General features: G+C 37.1%; 1 protein-coding gene across 1 annotated transcript in view; it reads right to left on the reverse strand.

The window, feature by feature from the left end:
- SATB2 (SATB homeobox 2) overlaps positions 1-16,324 on the reverse strand; it is a 252,372-nt gene extending 236,048 nt beyond the window's left edge. The window contains exon 1 of the mRNA XM_027591193.2: positions 16,209-16,324. The gene's annotated coding sequence lies outside the window, so the exon portion shown is untranslated. The remainder of the gene's footprint in view (positions 1-16,208) is intronic.
- Between the last annotated feature and the right edge of the window lie 272 nt (positions 16,325-16,596).

Below are 16,596 nucleotides of genomic sequence, written 5' to 3' on the forward strand. Positions count from 1 at the left end.
CTGTGAATGGGAAAGCAGCACCAGCAGTCTTAGTACCAGGCCTCTGCCTTGTGGCTGAGGAGGGATGGCTCATTGCTCCCCTTTCTTTATCTCCTTAGGTTCCTGTCTGGAATGTGCGACTGGGCTGCTCAGTGTGATCTGCTCCTCCATGAAAAGAGGGCAACTCTGCATTCCTCCCAACTTCCAGCAACAACTGACCCCAGTGCCCACTGTGAACTGAGCAGAGCTGCTGGGGTGGTACAGGATAGCTGCATGGTCCTTGGTGTGTTTCTCAGGCTCTCTCTGTTTAATCGGTACAGAGAATGGGATCGCCTCCTCCCTTGGTTCAATGTAATTAGCTTGGTGGGGAGAATGGAGCCTTCAAACTAGCAATGGTGGTAACACCATGTTCTTGGATGCTCTCAGCCAAGAGAAGGGAGAAGGTGAACTCTAGACTGAATCTCGAAGTCTTCAAAGGAACCTCAGGACAGCCTCCAGCACCACTTAGTTCCCTCGCTTCCTCCTTATTCTCAGGAAGGAATGCTGGGTTTGACTTTTTAAAATAAGACTAATTACCACCCTTTACATGAACTGCTTATGCATTTAAATATAACTAGTATGTTAGTATTTAACAGGATGTTAGATCTGTGTATGTTAGTATCTAACAGGATGATTATGGATACCACTACATATGTGTTAGACTAGCACTGTTTGTAAGTTAGATTTGATTTAATCTCTCCACTATATTTTCCCATGCCCAGTTATTACAGTTTTTGCTTATGTAGTATGCTCATGTACTCAAGTTTGAACAGCTAAAGGGCACATTAGTCTACAGTGCATTATTCAAATCAGAATAATATATTTTATATTCTTGGTTTGATCATCCAAAAATTAACTCTACCAGGATTTATGTCAAAAGAATGAATATATAAATCATTCCTTCAAAGTATAATTTACTTGTGTGGGCATTTAATAGAATGCCTACTCTCGTAGATAAAGAATCACTGTATGATTTGAGCATATATAATTATACAATGTACATATATATATGTAGAAGAGAGAAAGGAGTGTAGGAGTGTAGAAACTAAAATTCAGTTGCTACCACAACTGTATATGTCCTAAACTTTCTTGCGTCTTGGGTATTTTATCCTCAAAATTAGTTTTAAAATTTGAATATGTAATTACTTCCATTTCTTTATGGGTTGTAGAAGAAGTTAAAAATATATATTTATTCATTGGAATCTATTACACAGAATTTTTAGATATTGTGAAAAAAATTCCTATTCCTCCTTCATATAAGTGCATTTTTGTTTGCTTGTCATTTAATAAAATGTGGGGAGAGGATGAGTTGAGGATTTAGTCTCTGCTGAAGATCTACTGTGCTTCTTAACATGTGTTGTATGATTGATAAAATGTTTTGGAATCTTTATATAGCTACGGCTCTAAAGCTCCTGAGGGCAGGGATTGGATCTTCAAGGCACAGCCACTGGACCCAACATTTAAAGTGGTTCAGGAAATATTTCTTGAATGAATGATTCTATATAATACCTATAGAACTGATTCATTTACTTAAGTAGCCAACCAAACCAGTTTACTCAATTTCATTGATATCGTGGTCTTATTTAGATGTAATTTATGAAGTAGAAAGTCATAATGAGGGAAAGGATAGAAAGGTTCCCATTGTTGTAGTAAAAAGATAATATGAAATATTTCATTGTATTATGTGGCACATAAAAAAGAAGATAAAAACTTTCAGGACTATGAAGAAAATACTCCCTAAACTTTTGAATCCCTGAATAGCACTGGGGGGGCGGGGGTGGGTGGAAACTCTGAAGACAATAATTTTAAAACAAAAACAAACTAGTCCTTTAATTATAGCATAATTATCCAGATTTCAAACTGTGAATTCACTTTTGCTTTGGTCTTTTAAATAAATTATGCATGTTTTCCATATGGGGCCCCACACCAAAACTCCTTTTTAATCTGGGAAAACATTTCCAAAATCCAAGTTAGTATCCATGCTCTGGCATATTAATTTGACTTTGGATTCTTCCATAAACTTTCCATGTTTAGCAATCTTTTTGAACTGTCCCTTGGGATACACATGTTTGTATTACACATATTCTATGTCTTTTAATAGTAACGTTTAGGAATTCAGTAGGAAAAAAACAATGCCCTTGTAAATTTGATCTCTTTTGCAAACATCAGAACATGAAATGTTCTTTGGCTTACCCCCCACTAGGTTTACATTAATAAACCATCAGTTGTGAGCCCAACCACCCAATTCCGAAGAAACTTCCAACTTCAATATTATATGCTGTTTTATTCTTTTGTGCATTTAACAAAGGATTAAGGCATAATGCATTTTTAATTAACTGAAATATTAATGGCAAAAGGCTTTTAAGGGAAAATTTTTAAAGAATTACTCATCATAAACATGGTTTCAATAGAATTTATTTATAAAACTGGGTAGAGGACCAGGAATGGATATTAAAACTTTGAAACAATGTTTTCCTTTTATATAAAATGGTTAACTTAAGGAACTTCATAGATAACAGCAAAAATGTGGGAACACTCTTGGGGGCTATGTACTGGTGTCACACTGAGATTTTCTACTTTTAGGCCAAGTTTTTGTGAAACTGCTTATATTAAACACATAGAGCCTGGATTGTGTTTAGCCAACCACATTCCCTCATAGACCCATATTCACCATCATAAATGCTTTTCTCCGTAGCCACCAGGAACCCTGAAACTGCTGCTAATGAGATGATGTAGAGGAAGAAGACCTGAACCACAGCACTGATCAATCCAGTACTGTCTGGCTTTTAATTCTACTGTCTATACTATACAAAGCAAAGTCAAGATTTTGATAGCACTTCAATATTGACAATGGACTAATTTTCATGGCTTTGAAAATTCTGAAGTCACTTTAACCAGAGAGGGTTGTGTTTGTCTAAATTTAACAGAAACCCACCAACAGCGGCTTAAGCAATTAAGTTTTTAGTTTCTCAAATTAATTAGAAGTCCAGAAGGAAGCATTCTAGGAAAGGAAGTCATCAGAGATGAAGGTTCATTTCAGTGTTCTGTCCCATCTTCCACAGTGTAGGATTCTCCTGATTGTGAGATAGTCCCTCCATTTCTAGGCATCTTATCTGTATTCTTAGCTGGAAGAAAGAGGAAGCACATAACACCAATGTGCATGCCCACTGAGTCTGTCCCTTTTTAACAAGGAAAATGTAGCCTTCCTACGATCTCTGCCAGTAGAATTCTGCTTATAGCTCAACGGCCAGAACTGTCTCATACGAATCACCTCTAGTTGAAAGGGTAGCCTGGGAATTCAAATTCTTTTTTGTTTGGCTACTTTGCTTCCCCCAATAAAATCAGCTCTCCATCAGTAAGGAAGAAGGGAGGAAAAAGGATATTGGATAGATAAATAGGAGTTGTTGTAATATGTGATGTGGTTCATTATGGTGACCAAGTAAATTATCCACTTTCTACCCTACTTCATGTTATATAGATACAGCTTCAAATATGCTCTCCTATAATCAGAAGATCCAAAAACATTTTATATCACAACAAACTTTAGCTGTGAAATACTCCATTTTTTTCATGCAGGCCTTCCCAGAGCCCCGGGGCTTCCCAGGTGTCTTCCCGTGGAATTTGTAGGAGGCGCCGAGTACAGGAGGAGTGGGTCAAAAGAATGGTTTTGGCACATTTGTCTTAGTCATTATTTTCACTCCTTTTGACACAGTGAATTAAAGGCTGATGACTATCCATTCCTAATTTCTGGCCTACTTACGTTTCTACATTAAATTAGGGAACCCCTTTCCCTCTCTCAATGTTTCTATATCAGGCAAATCTACAATACTCATGTGATAATGAATGACCTAGACTAGGAGTCTGTAAACTAGAGCCCACAGTCAAATCTGGCCAGTGGTAATTTTATAAATAAGGTTTTCTTAGAACATAGCCACACCCATGCCTTTTATGTATTACAGATGGCTGTTTTCACAGTACCAGGGCAGAGGTGGGAGTTGCAACAGAGACCATCTGGTCTGGAAAGCCTAAACACTTTTGACAAACACTTTCTATATGCAAGGGATGGAAACATGGATTGCTTCATTATTGTCGTAGACGGCATCTATGAATTTGGCACTATTTTTATCCCCATTTTATAGATGGGGAAATGGAGGCTTTAAGATCAAGTTCTTAATCTAAAATCCTAGAAGGTGGAGATGGCTCCAAGTTCAAGCTCCCTGACTCCACAGCCTATCGTCCAGCCACCATGACAAGACCGTGTTCCCTCCTTCGTGGCACAGAGGAGAACAGCCAGGATTAACCTCCAGTGTAGGTCTCCACACCTTCTGTACACGGGACAGGGGCCACCGTGGCGACTGCTGTGGGAGCCACTGGTTTCAGAGCAAGATATGCTCTTTGGTTTTTGACAGTTCCATTTCTCTCTTTGCCCCTAAGAGCTTCTGTGACAGGTTAGTAAAACTCCTCCTAATCGACTGTCTCTCTTTCCTCCTTCGCAGAAAATTAATAGCCATGTAAGCAGCTGGTCTCATTCTTGCCAGTTAAACATCCCAAGAAGCCAAGTGAAGAATTTGCCTAGCCAGGCTGGGAAACTGGGAAACCCAGTTACTCAGTGGGGGCTTAATGAGAGCAGATGGCTATTTTCTCTTCCTGTTGGTAGCTTCAAGGTCATAGCGAGTGAAGGGGAAATGAGGGAGGACTGGAATCCCTGGGCCTGCCCCTCATGTAGCAGTGCAGAGGGGGCGCTGGTCTGCCATCTAAAGTAGGTTGGTCAAAGATGCCAAACACTCTGCTCTCATAGAATGCCACTCAGACTTAAAACATGTCAGTGGCAAAGGCAGTGGCTGCTGTTTGTGGCTTGTTAGGAGAGGATTTAAGTTGGCCTTCCCATTCCTACCCTGGGAAGCCAGTGGTGTCCGGCATGTGAGTCAGAGGCAAGCTCATGCTGCCCAGAGTCCAAGTAGATCACAGACACATAAAAACAGCTCTTCCAAGAGAAAACTTTTCTTTCTTTCCTTCTTTCTTTTCTTTTTCTTCCTTCCTTCCTTCCTTCCCTTCCTTCCCTCCTTCCTTCCTTCCTTTCTTCCCTCCTTCCTTCCTTCCTTCCTTCCTTCTTTCCTTCCTTCCTTCCTTCCTTCCTTCCTTCCTTCCTTCTTTCCTTCCTTCTTTCTTTCTTTCATTCTTTTTAAGATTTATTTTTTTTTTAGAGAGAACAGGAGGGGCAGAGGGAGAGGGAGAAAGAATCTCAAGCAGACTCCATACTGAGCCTGGAGCCCAACATGGGGCTGGATCTTATGACCCTGAGATCATGACCTGATCCAAAACCGAGAGTCAGATGCTTAAGCTACTGTGCCACACAGATGCCCCCGAAGAGTAAATTTTAATGGCACTCAGATTCTAAAAATAATTATTCCACAAATCTTTACGTTGAAGTACTAAGATTCACTCCAATTCTTTTTTTCCCCTTATGTCAAGCACAATGAATCTTACACCACCCAAGACTAAAAGACAAATCCAAAACAAGAAGACATAATAGCTGCTATTCAGGAAGCCTAAAAAGCAAAATGTGGAGACTTTGATTTTTATATCCATTTATGGATATAACTCACTCTTTGACCAAATAGATTTCTCCTCTGTTGTCACATTGCAATCCAAATATTGGATATTTAGAGTATAAACCTATGTGGCAAATCTCCAACGTCAATATTCCTGAGCAGAAATTTGATCTCTGGCCTCTGCTTTTTCCTGAATGGATCTTTTTTAACTATCCAGAAAGAAAGGTCTTTGATTTATTAGGATTGGGCCAGACAAATAAGGCCCAGCAGTCACCACAAACATAGGCCCTGTGGATTCATATTTGAGATGGTTCCAAAGGCTGAGGAGTTTAGAAGTTCTCTTCAGGTTGGTGCCCTTTGAATTAACTTTGCCTGGAGTCATCCTTTAAAACCTTATTAAAGTATTTAGTCTTGTCTTTGTGCTCCCTGAGAACTATTTTATTCATCTGCCTAGAGCTACAGGTTTGTCAGTCCCACCTTAGTGACGGTCGGCCTTTTTTCATATTTCAGAAACCTGAGACTATAGAAACGCCATTCTTACTGACTCTTGCAGTGCCCATGGGGTGGTCTTAATCTAAAGCTATGGTGTCTCTGGGTCAAACATCTAATTTTTAAATATTTTTTGAATTATACTTTTAATTCAAGTGCAACTTTCAAAATGGCATGATTTAATCAAGGACAATTTGAAATTAACAGTGGCCATTTTGGAGAACTTTGAACATGAACAGAAAAGGAAACAAAATCTTAACTATCCTTTAGTCTTTATATTTTAATTGACATAGGAAAACTTCCAAATGCAATTTGGATTCTAAAATTGCCTCCCTAAAAGATTTGCCAATAACCAGAATTTTAAAGGAAAAGTTTACTTAAAAGTTCAGGCTTATCACGGTCACATTCACTCTAGCCCTCCCTGAACTCTACCAAAAATTAAAAAAAAAAAAGGACTAGAAGGCTCTGTGGGACAATGAAGAGGCTCCAAGCAAGACTGCAGCGTCCAATTTCCAATGAACCCCTTAAACCAACAAGAAGAATTCTCTAATGATAAGACAGAAGAAAACTTTTTTTTTTTTTAAAGACTTTATTGGTCAGAGAGAGAGAGAGACAGAGCACAAGCAGGGGGTGCTGCAGGCAGTGGGAGAAGCAGGCTCGCCACTGAGTGAGGAGCAGGATGCCATTCCAGGACCTGGGATCATGACCTGAGCCAAAGGCAGATGCTTAACCGACTGAGCCACCCAGGCACCCCAGAAGCAAACCTTTTTAAGAGACCCACTTCCAACGAGAAGTTCTACCACAGTAATTACACTTGTACCCTGGAGTTAGGACATTACTTAGGTGATGGGGGTTTTTAACAACCCCTCGGACTCTCTCTCACTCGACCTATCATTGTAACGCCTATATTTGTCTGCAGCTGGTTTCTTCTCATTTACTTTCCACCTACCCCCTCTCTTTGGAAACTTTAGAAATTAATTAATTTTAAAGAGTTGTCATTGTGTGTCACTTTAGAAATATCTAGTTCACATAGCTAGATCTAACCACAAGGAAAAAGATATCAGAAATTAGGTTTAATGGAACAAGCTCTTGCTTCAATTGACTTTTAAAAACAACACTGACATAATTACCTTTTGAAAAAAAAAAAAAAATCCAAGACTGCGTGGCCTTAGTTACTGGGTTATAAGAAGGAAAAAAAAAAATGTCAAGAGCTTTTAAATATGATCTATAGTATTTAAAAGTTTGGTTTATAAAAACACACATTTGTAAATTATATTTGCAAAAATTTCGTGTAACATTCCTACTGAAATGATTCCTTGGACAAATAGCTAATTTAATAATTCCAGGCTAAAACTGCTCATGTTCTGCCCCTGATTTTACCACCACATTAAAAACAAAGTCAGCAAAGCATTCTAGTTTATGCTAGTCTTTATTTTTCTTATAAAAGACCAATTTGAATTTCTTAAATTTCCTTTATTGGTTTTGCTAGCCAGTCCTATAAAATTATAAAAATTGAAATTTATACGTTTAAGTAAATTGTATCAAAATGTCTTTATGAAAAGAGATACATTTATGTAAAGTACAAACTATAAGATTTATCAGGACCCTCAGTTTAAAATACTATATATATTATTTTGAGTTAACTGAAAAATTATCTTTGGATACTTGAACACATAATTTGAATAGATTTATGATATTATTTATTTTATTATTTTTAATTATTTTAAAACATTTTTAGAGAGAGGGAGGGGCAGCAAGAGGGGGAGAGAGATAATCTTGAAAAAAAATTTTTTATTATTAGAGAGAGAGAGAGAAAGTGAGAGACAGAGGGAGGGGGGAAGGGAGGGGCAGAGGGAGAGAGAGAATCTCAAGCAGGCTCCACCCACAGTCCAGAGCCTGATGTGGGGCTCCATCTCACAATCCTGAGTTCATGACCTGAGCTGAAATCAAGAGTCAGATAGTCAGATGCTTAACCAACTTAGCCATCTAGGTGCCCCATTATGATAATATTTAATATAGAGTAGTTCTTTAACACATTAAAAGGATGTATAAATGTCTTTGGTTTATGTTAATGTCTGTGTTCATTTTTTTAAAAAATATTTTTTATTTTTTTAAATTTTATTTTGTTATGTTATGTTAGTCATCATACATTACATCATTTGTTTTTGATATAGTGTTCCATGATTCATTGTTTGCATATAACACCCAGTGCTCCATTCAATACATGCCCTCCTTAATACCCGTCACCAGGCTAGCCCATCCCCCCACCCCCTCCCCTCTAGAACCCTCAGTTTGGTTCTCAGAGTCCATAGTCTCTCATGGGTTGTCTCCCCCTCCGATTTCCCCCCCTTCATTTTTCTCTTCCTATTATCTTCTTTTCAAAAACAAATATTTTTAATATAATTTTTAAAGTATGGTTTTGCATAGTAAAGAATATATTTTGGTTTACTATACAAAAAAAGGATAATTTTGTCTTCAAGTAAAAAAAAAATTGGTCAAAATAAAAAATGATAGTAGAAGACAAATATTAGCATATTTTATAAATGGAGAAAATCCCTCCTGAAAAGTAAACTTTATTATCTTGGGATTATAATATCTACAAATAAGGAGGTGAAAAAACTGCTAAAAATTTTGACCAAGTTCTTTAAATTGATGGGTTTATTCAAAAGAGAAAAAGACTTAGATCTTTATCAGCAAATTGTTCATGGATGACTTTTTTTTAAAAAGACTTATTTATTTATTTGAGAGAGAGAGAGAGAGCAGGAGCTGGAGGGGCAGAGGGAGAGGGGGAGAGAATCTCAAGCTGACTCCCCGCTGAGCGTGGAGCCCAACACGGGGCTCAATTTCACCACCCTGAGATCACAACCTGAGCGGGAACCAATATGCTACCCAGGGACCCCATGCATGACATTCTTAAGAGTGAACTAGAATGGGTTTCCTGTTAAAATTTCTAAATTCTTCTGTGTCCAAATCACAAAATTATTCTGTTAATTCTGTTTGGCTTTGACATACTTTTAAATGATTTTAAAAGGTTTTACTTTTGGAAAAGGTGAAGTTCTGAAGGACGGCCTTCACTGCTGTTTTGAACCTACTCCTTGTAACTGTTTCTGGCCTTAAGCGTATCTTGCCCCAACACACCTTTCCTCGATTTTGTCTTCCTCAAATTTAGACACCCAATTTAGAATAATAAAAACGTTTATGATAGCTCTTACCCCAAAATACCTTTGAGTCTCCTAAGTGGATAGAGGTAACAAAGATTCGCTCCTTTACTTTATGAAGGAAAGGGCACTAGGCATAACTCGATTTGTTGGCCAATTTTAATTTTAATTAACTGAAACTATTGAAATCTTTTCTTTATTAAGGTTAAGATATATTTTTTTAAGCTGACAAATTCAAAGAGAAGTTCAGCATTTCTATGTTAATTACATATAAATATAAATATGTATTGATTATTGTGTACTCTGTGTATTGTGTATTTTGTTAAAGAAAACATACTCATGTAAGATACAGTGACAGTATACACAAAGATTTTGCAAGGTTTATATATGAGATGTCAATTGGTTACTTTCATAGAACATATTATTTGATAAATTAAAAGCCTGGATATTTATCACTGTCCTAACTGTTGATAATATGTTCTTTTTCCTAGGACAATCACTGATTCGATCCCTATAGGTTAATTTTGTATGTTACTTCAAAAGAGAATTCTACAGTCCTTCATTCAAATACAGTACTGTAACGTACGGAATTATCACGATATGTTCATTCTTATCACCAAAAGATAAGAACAGCCTTCCTTGCCAGCCACCTAATCCACTTCAGCATGACAACAGACTCAGTGATCAGACATATTTGGAAGCACCATCAAATAAAGACTTCACTTAAATCCCATCAGAAAAGACCTTATCTCACACTGTTAACATCTAACATAGCAGTAAGACTCCAATGGTCCACGTCTTCCAGATAAAACATCATCCATTCTTCAACATTAAAATGTTTGGAAAACAATACTTCATGGAAACATAGAACTGAAGTTCTCTGTAGAATCTCCAGATGGTTCATGGGAATAGCTAGCTACCTCATGATCCTGGGAACAAGCGGGTGACCACATAAAGCAGGTAGATGGGTTCATGACATCTCTCTCCAGGAAAACCAGATGCCTGAAGCCACTAGTCTTGTGGTTCTTTCCACATCTGTTCCTTATCCTCCATCTCATTCTCTCTTACTGCTTCTCATTTCTGAGTTATTAGTGGACACCTCTGTCCCTCATTCATGCCAATGCTCTCATCTTTGATAATTTCCAAATACTGAACCAGTTCTTCAGACTCTGGTAAAGCTCAATAACCCATATCCAAATTAAAGAGGAAATAAAAAACACAGGTATATAAGGAAGATTCAAATAGTTTGTGGGACCTTTAGGATATGTCTCAACCATTAATAATAATCCTAGTGTCCTTGTTTGTCTCTGTTATAGTTGCTAAATGCATAATCTCCAGAATCTTAAACACTCACGATCATACTAGCAGATTCAATCAATAATCATCCCCCCAAATAGCCAGAAGGTATAATGCCTATAGTTATCAAAACATTTACCATTACAAATATTCAATATTTGTAATATATAAATATTCAATCCTTTTAAATAGATTCAAACTATACTTTTCTTTTTTAAAAACTGAGATATAATTGAGATATAATTGACAAAGTTGTATATATTCAAAATGTACAATGTGATGATTTGATATACATATACATTTCACATATACATTGTGAAATGATTGCCACAGTCAAGTTAATTAACACATCCATCACTCCACATAATTACTTTTTTTTTTTTTTTTTGGTGAGAATGCTTAAGATCCACTCTCTTACTCCCAACAAATTTCAATACAGTATTATTAACTATAGTCACCACACTGTACATTAAAAAATCCTCAGAACTTATTCATCTGGTAACTAAGAATTTGTTAGGAACTATGCTTTCAACAAAGGTGCAGAACTAAATTGATCATACTCCCCAAAGAAAATAATCTATCACCAAGAAAGTAAAAAAATGTCCATACTGGTAATTAGGCTGCAGTGGAAGGAAGGAGATACTGAGAATCGAAACAGAAGGCACAACTTTCAAAAACGCAAAACAGATAAACTGTATCAAGCCTAACCATCTTAGGCGTCATAGAATATCTGGTCTCAAACTTCCATAACATGAGCTCATTCGGCCCCATATGTTCTGAGATAAGACCATGGATGGTGATCTAGCAGTTACTGCACAGACTCACTTTTAAAGACCATGGATTGTTCCAGCAACTTGCCCTGTCAAGGCCATTGTTTGATTAATCTAACCTCCCAACTGCTATAAGCACCCTTTTAAACCACTCCCTCTTGAAATATGCCAGGGTTCCCCTGGAGTACCTTCTTCCTTATGCACCAAACTAAACAAACATTGGTTTTGGATATGTTCCTGGTGGTCTTTGATTGGTAGGCTTTAAGAATCTTATGCAATAGGTATTGTTACTATTCCCTGAAATATTTCACATTTTATTGAAGAAGAATTTTATGTTAAAGCAGCACTGTCCAATAGAACTACTTCTGATGATGGGAATGGCTTATACTCTGCACTGTTGAGCACAATAGCTACTAGCCACATCTTAGCATTGGGTATTTGAAAATATGGCTAAAATGACTGAGGAACTGAAGTTTTAATTTTGCCTAATTTTAATTAATTTAAATCTAAATAGTCATATTTGACTAGAAGTCATCATACTGGACAGTACAGTCTTAGAACGTGTACCATTGCTGACCCTGCTGGTATACTTCATCTAAAGGCATTATCTCAGGAAGTAATGCACCTGATCACTTCCCTTCTCTCCAAATCCCTGTAACAGTCTCTGAATAGATGTAGAAGGAGATTTCCTGATGAGGGAAGGGAGGTAAAACTTAGCTTTGGTCTTTTAAGGGAAACGTTTGGTTGTTGGGATATAGTCTCTGCCTCATTTTCTGGTTGAACTAGCTTCTGCATCACCAAAGAGGGATCAGCGATAGCATCCTTTATCTACTCATCAACCAAAGGGGTCACTCTGATTCAAGCTGTACAGAGTCAGAATGCCACTGTGCTTGTGAATTTTGCCTCCCAGCACTCTTATTTGTGGAAATTCCATGAAGATTCTGGCATGTGACAAACTTTTGTGTTTATTTTCCTTTGTAATGTGAGTTTTCATAATTTTTGGCATCCTAATGAGTATTTTAAATGGACAGTTGGCAGACTGTGAACCAGAGGCTGCTTAGGCTGATACTATCTTAAACCAGAAGTCCCAATGTCACTAGAATATTTATGGCAGTACTTCATGTTGTACAAGAATGTCTATCGTGAGCCATTTTATTGTATTTTGTTGAAATATAATTGACATGACCGTGTGTAAATTTAAGGTGTACAATGTGAAGATTTGGTATGTCTATATGGCAAAATGATTACCACAATAGGATTACTTAACATTTCAGCCATCTTACATAATTATCTTTTTGTGTGCTGTGAGAACATTTAAGATTGACCCTCTTAACAACTTTCAAGTATACAAACTATACTCATCATGCTGTACATCAGATCTCCAGAATTTATTCATCTTATAAATGGAAATTTGTATCCTTTGACATCTTTCATTTCTCCCACCCCCTAGCCCCTGGCAACCATCATACTACTTTCTGTCAATTATGAGTTTGGCTTTTTTCAATTCCAGATATATGTGAGATGATACAGTATTTGTCTTTCTTTGTCTGATGATTTCACTTAGTATAATGTCCTCAAGGTCCATCCATGTTGTCACAAATGGTAGAATTTTCTTCTTTCTCATAGCTGAATAATACGCCATTGTGTGTGTGTGTGTGTGTGTGTGTGTGTGTATCACATATTCCTTATCCATTCATCTGTAGATGGACATGTAGGTTGGGTCTAGATCTTGGCTATTGTAAATAATGCTGCAGTGAACAGAGGGGTACATACATCTCTTCAAGATCTTGATTTCATTTCTTTTGGATATATGTCAAATGTGGGTTTGCTGGATAACGTGATTTTTAATATTTTCAGGGACTTCCATACTGTTTTCCACAGTGGTTGCGCCAATTTACACTCCAGGCAATGGTGCACAAGGCTCCCCTTTTCTCCACATCCTTGCCAACACTTGTTTCCTCTTGTCTTTTTGATAACAGCCATTCTAACAGGTGGGAGGTGATAGCTCTTTGTGGTTTTGGTTTGCATTTCCTTGATGAGCACCTTTTCATATACCTGTTGGCCCTTTATGGGTTTTCTCTGGAAAAATGTCTGTTCAGGACTTCTGCCCATTTTTTAATCGGTTTGTTTGTTTTGTTGTCGTTGAATTGTATGAGTTCCACGTATATTTTTGGGTATTAACCTCTTGTCAGATACATAAATGGCTTACAAATATTTTCTCCCATTCCATAGGTTGCCTTTTCATTTTGATCATTTTGTTTGTTGTGCAGTTTTTTAGTTTGATATGGTCCCACTTATTTATTTTTGCTTTTGTTGCTTGTGCTTTGGTGTCTTATGCAGGACATTGCTGCTAAGACCGATGTCACAGAGTTTTCCCCTGTGTTTTCTTCTAGGAGTTTTATAGTTTCAGGTCTTATGTTTAAGTCTTTAATCTATTTTGAGTTTATTTTTTGTGAGTTGTGTAAGACAATTCAATTCAATTTCACTTTCTGCTTGTGGCTATCCAGTTTTTCCAGCATCATTTATTGAAGAAATTATCCTTTCCCCCATTGAGTATCTTGGCTCGTTTGTCAAACACTAGTTACTGTATATGCAAGGGTTTACTTCTGGGCTCTTTAATCTGTTCCATTGGTCTATGTTTCTGTTTTTATGCCAATACCATACCATTTTGGTTACTGTAGCTTTGTAATACATTTTGAAATCCGCAAGTATGATACTCCAGCTTTGCTCTTCTTTCTCAGGATTGCTTTGTATATTTGGGGTCTTTTATGGTTCCATACAAATTCTAGGATTGTATTTTCTCTTTCTGTGAAAAATGTCGTTGGAATATTGATAGAGACTGTATTGAATCTACAGATGTCTTTGGGTAGTACAAACACCTTAACAATATTGATTCTTCCAATCCATAAACACAGGATGTCTTTCCATTTATCTGTGGCTTACTCAATTTCTCTCATCAATATTTTATAGTTTTCAGTGCACAGATCTTGCATCTCAACAGTTAAATTTATTCCTAAGTATTTTATGTTTTTATGCCATTATAAATGGCATTGTTTTCTTTATTTCTTTTTTGGATATTTTGTTATTAGTATATAGAAATGCAACTTATTTCTGTACGTTGATTTTTCATTGAATTATTTTAGAACACTGATTCCCAATCTTGACTGCACATTAGAATAACCTGAAGAACTTTTTAAAATCCCAAATACCCAACCAAATAATCCAGAATTTCTGAAGGGGAAACCCTGGTATTAGTGTGTTTTAAAGTTTCCTAGATGATCCTAATGGGCAGCCAAAGACAGAATACTCATTTTTAGTGAGTGGTTTAACACAATTAATGATTTCATATTAGAAACAGAATGAAACGCTTCTCAGATAGTTCAAAAGGATCATCATCATCATCATCATCATCATCATCTCTACTCAGTGACTTCTTAGTACACTGTAGTGTCTTCAGTCCCAAAGCATTTCTGTGAAGTAGGCTTCGTTATTCTCATTTGTCATATAAAAAAACTGAGTAATTGATTAGGTATCTGAATTTTAAACCCTTGTCTTTTCTTTTTTTCTCCCTTCCTCCCTCCCTCCCTCACATCCATCCTTCCTTCCTTCCTTTCATCCTGACTTTCCTTCTATCTCCCCCTTCCCCCTCTTCCCCCTCTTTCTTCTCTCCTCTCCCCCACTTCCTTCTTCTTTTTCACCATCATCATCACTAGATTACTGGTTTATTACAAAAGGATAAAACTCAGGAACAACCAGATGGAAGAGATGTATAGAACAAGGTATGGGGAAAGAGTGTGGAAACTTCATGCTGGGTGTGTCACTTTCCCCAAATTTCTATGTGTTTCCCAACCTGGCAGCTCCAAACCCTTGCTTTTTCACTATACTTTACTGCTTCCACAAAGTCATTTGAATCACTGATAGTCTTAATGCCATCCAGAATTAATATTTGGAGCATTTATGGTATCTCATCTCAGATTTCTCTTTAAAGAAAATGTATTTATTTTGGCATATATTAGAGGGCATTATCATTTATCAGAGACAAAAATTAAATATGTGCTCTCATTTTAAGTAGTATTTTTCTTTTCACTAATGAATCTTTATTACTGCAGGTATTCATTGAAAGTCAACTGGTCATTTTTCTTAAATTTTGTTCTTAATTGATTTACCAATCCTGTGTTTGAGTACTTAAGTTTAAAAAGAAAGTATTTTAATTCTGAATAAAACTATAAAGTTGAATATGTAAATTTCAAGACACTATATTAAGAATAAGGAAAATACATGCTGGCTTCAGGGGGGAAAAGATAAATGAAAACAAATAATTAGGTTGAGAACGCCACTAGGTTCTTCTGTACGATAATCGCTCTCTGTGAAGCTATGCTCAACTTTGCTCTAGTTTGGGATAATCTCCTTTATTTCCTGACTCTGAAAAAAATCCAGCAAATACCTATTGAACACTTATTCTGACCATGGCATAATGAAGAGGAAGTTAATCATCATAATCTTTTACATTTAGTAAAACGAGTTGCAAAGCTATTTCCCATTGTGCCAGATGCGTCAATGCCAGATATATTAGGTGAACATTTTTTATTTTGTATTTTTATAAAAATTTGGCTCTCTTGCATCTTAGCTTTACATGACAGATGTTAGGGGCCTTGAAATTGTCTCTGGATTAAGGAAAATGGTGAGATTCGGGGGACTGGTGGGGGTTCACATTTGTGCATCATCAATATCCTCGGATGTTTAAGCAGACCCATCTATACAGCCTGAAAGTGAAGTATGGTCTTTGAGTCTAGACTTAGTGCCAAACTGCAAGAATTTAAACCCCAGCTCTCCCAGCTATGAGATTTGGGGAGTACAACTTAAAATTCCTTGTGCCTCAGTTTTCTCATCTGCTAAATGGGGATAATGGCAGTACTAGCACCCACCTGATAGGGTTGCTGTGAGGTCAAGTAATTGATGCAGGCATATTACTGAGGTCAGTGTTGGCACAGAGGAAGCATTTGTTGTCATCATGATCTAGGCTTCAACTCTGAAGAATTTCATGTAACGGTTTTTGCACAAGAGCTTAGAAAAAGAATGAGATCACTGACTTGCAACATATCCTATTGTTCATTATGTCAGTCGAGGACTGTTGATCTAATATCTGTTCAGCAATAAAAAGCTTTAAGCATTTACTATCTTAGTGAAAGAACACCCAGAGCGTTGACAATGTCAGAAGGCAGCTTAGAAGGCGTTTTTCCTCCCCAGCTCAGGGCAGCTGTGCATCCTGAGACCTCATGCATCCGCGGTGGATCCATGCACCTGTCCAGAAGA

The sequence above is a fragment of the Zalophus californianus genome, chromosome 3, assembly GCF_009762305.2.
Source record: "Zalophus californianus isolate mZalCal1 chromosome 3, mZalCal1.pri.v2, whole genome shotgun sequence".
Taxonomy (NCBI): domain Eukaryota; kingdom Metazoa; phylum Chordata; class Mammalia; order Carnivora; family Otariidae; genus Zalophus; species Zalophus californianus.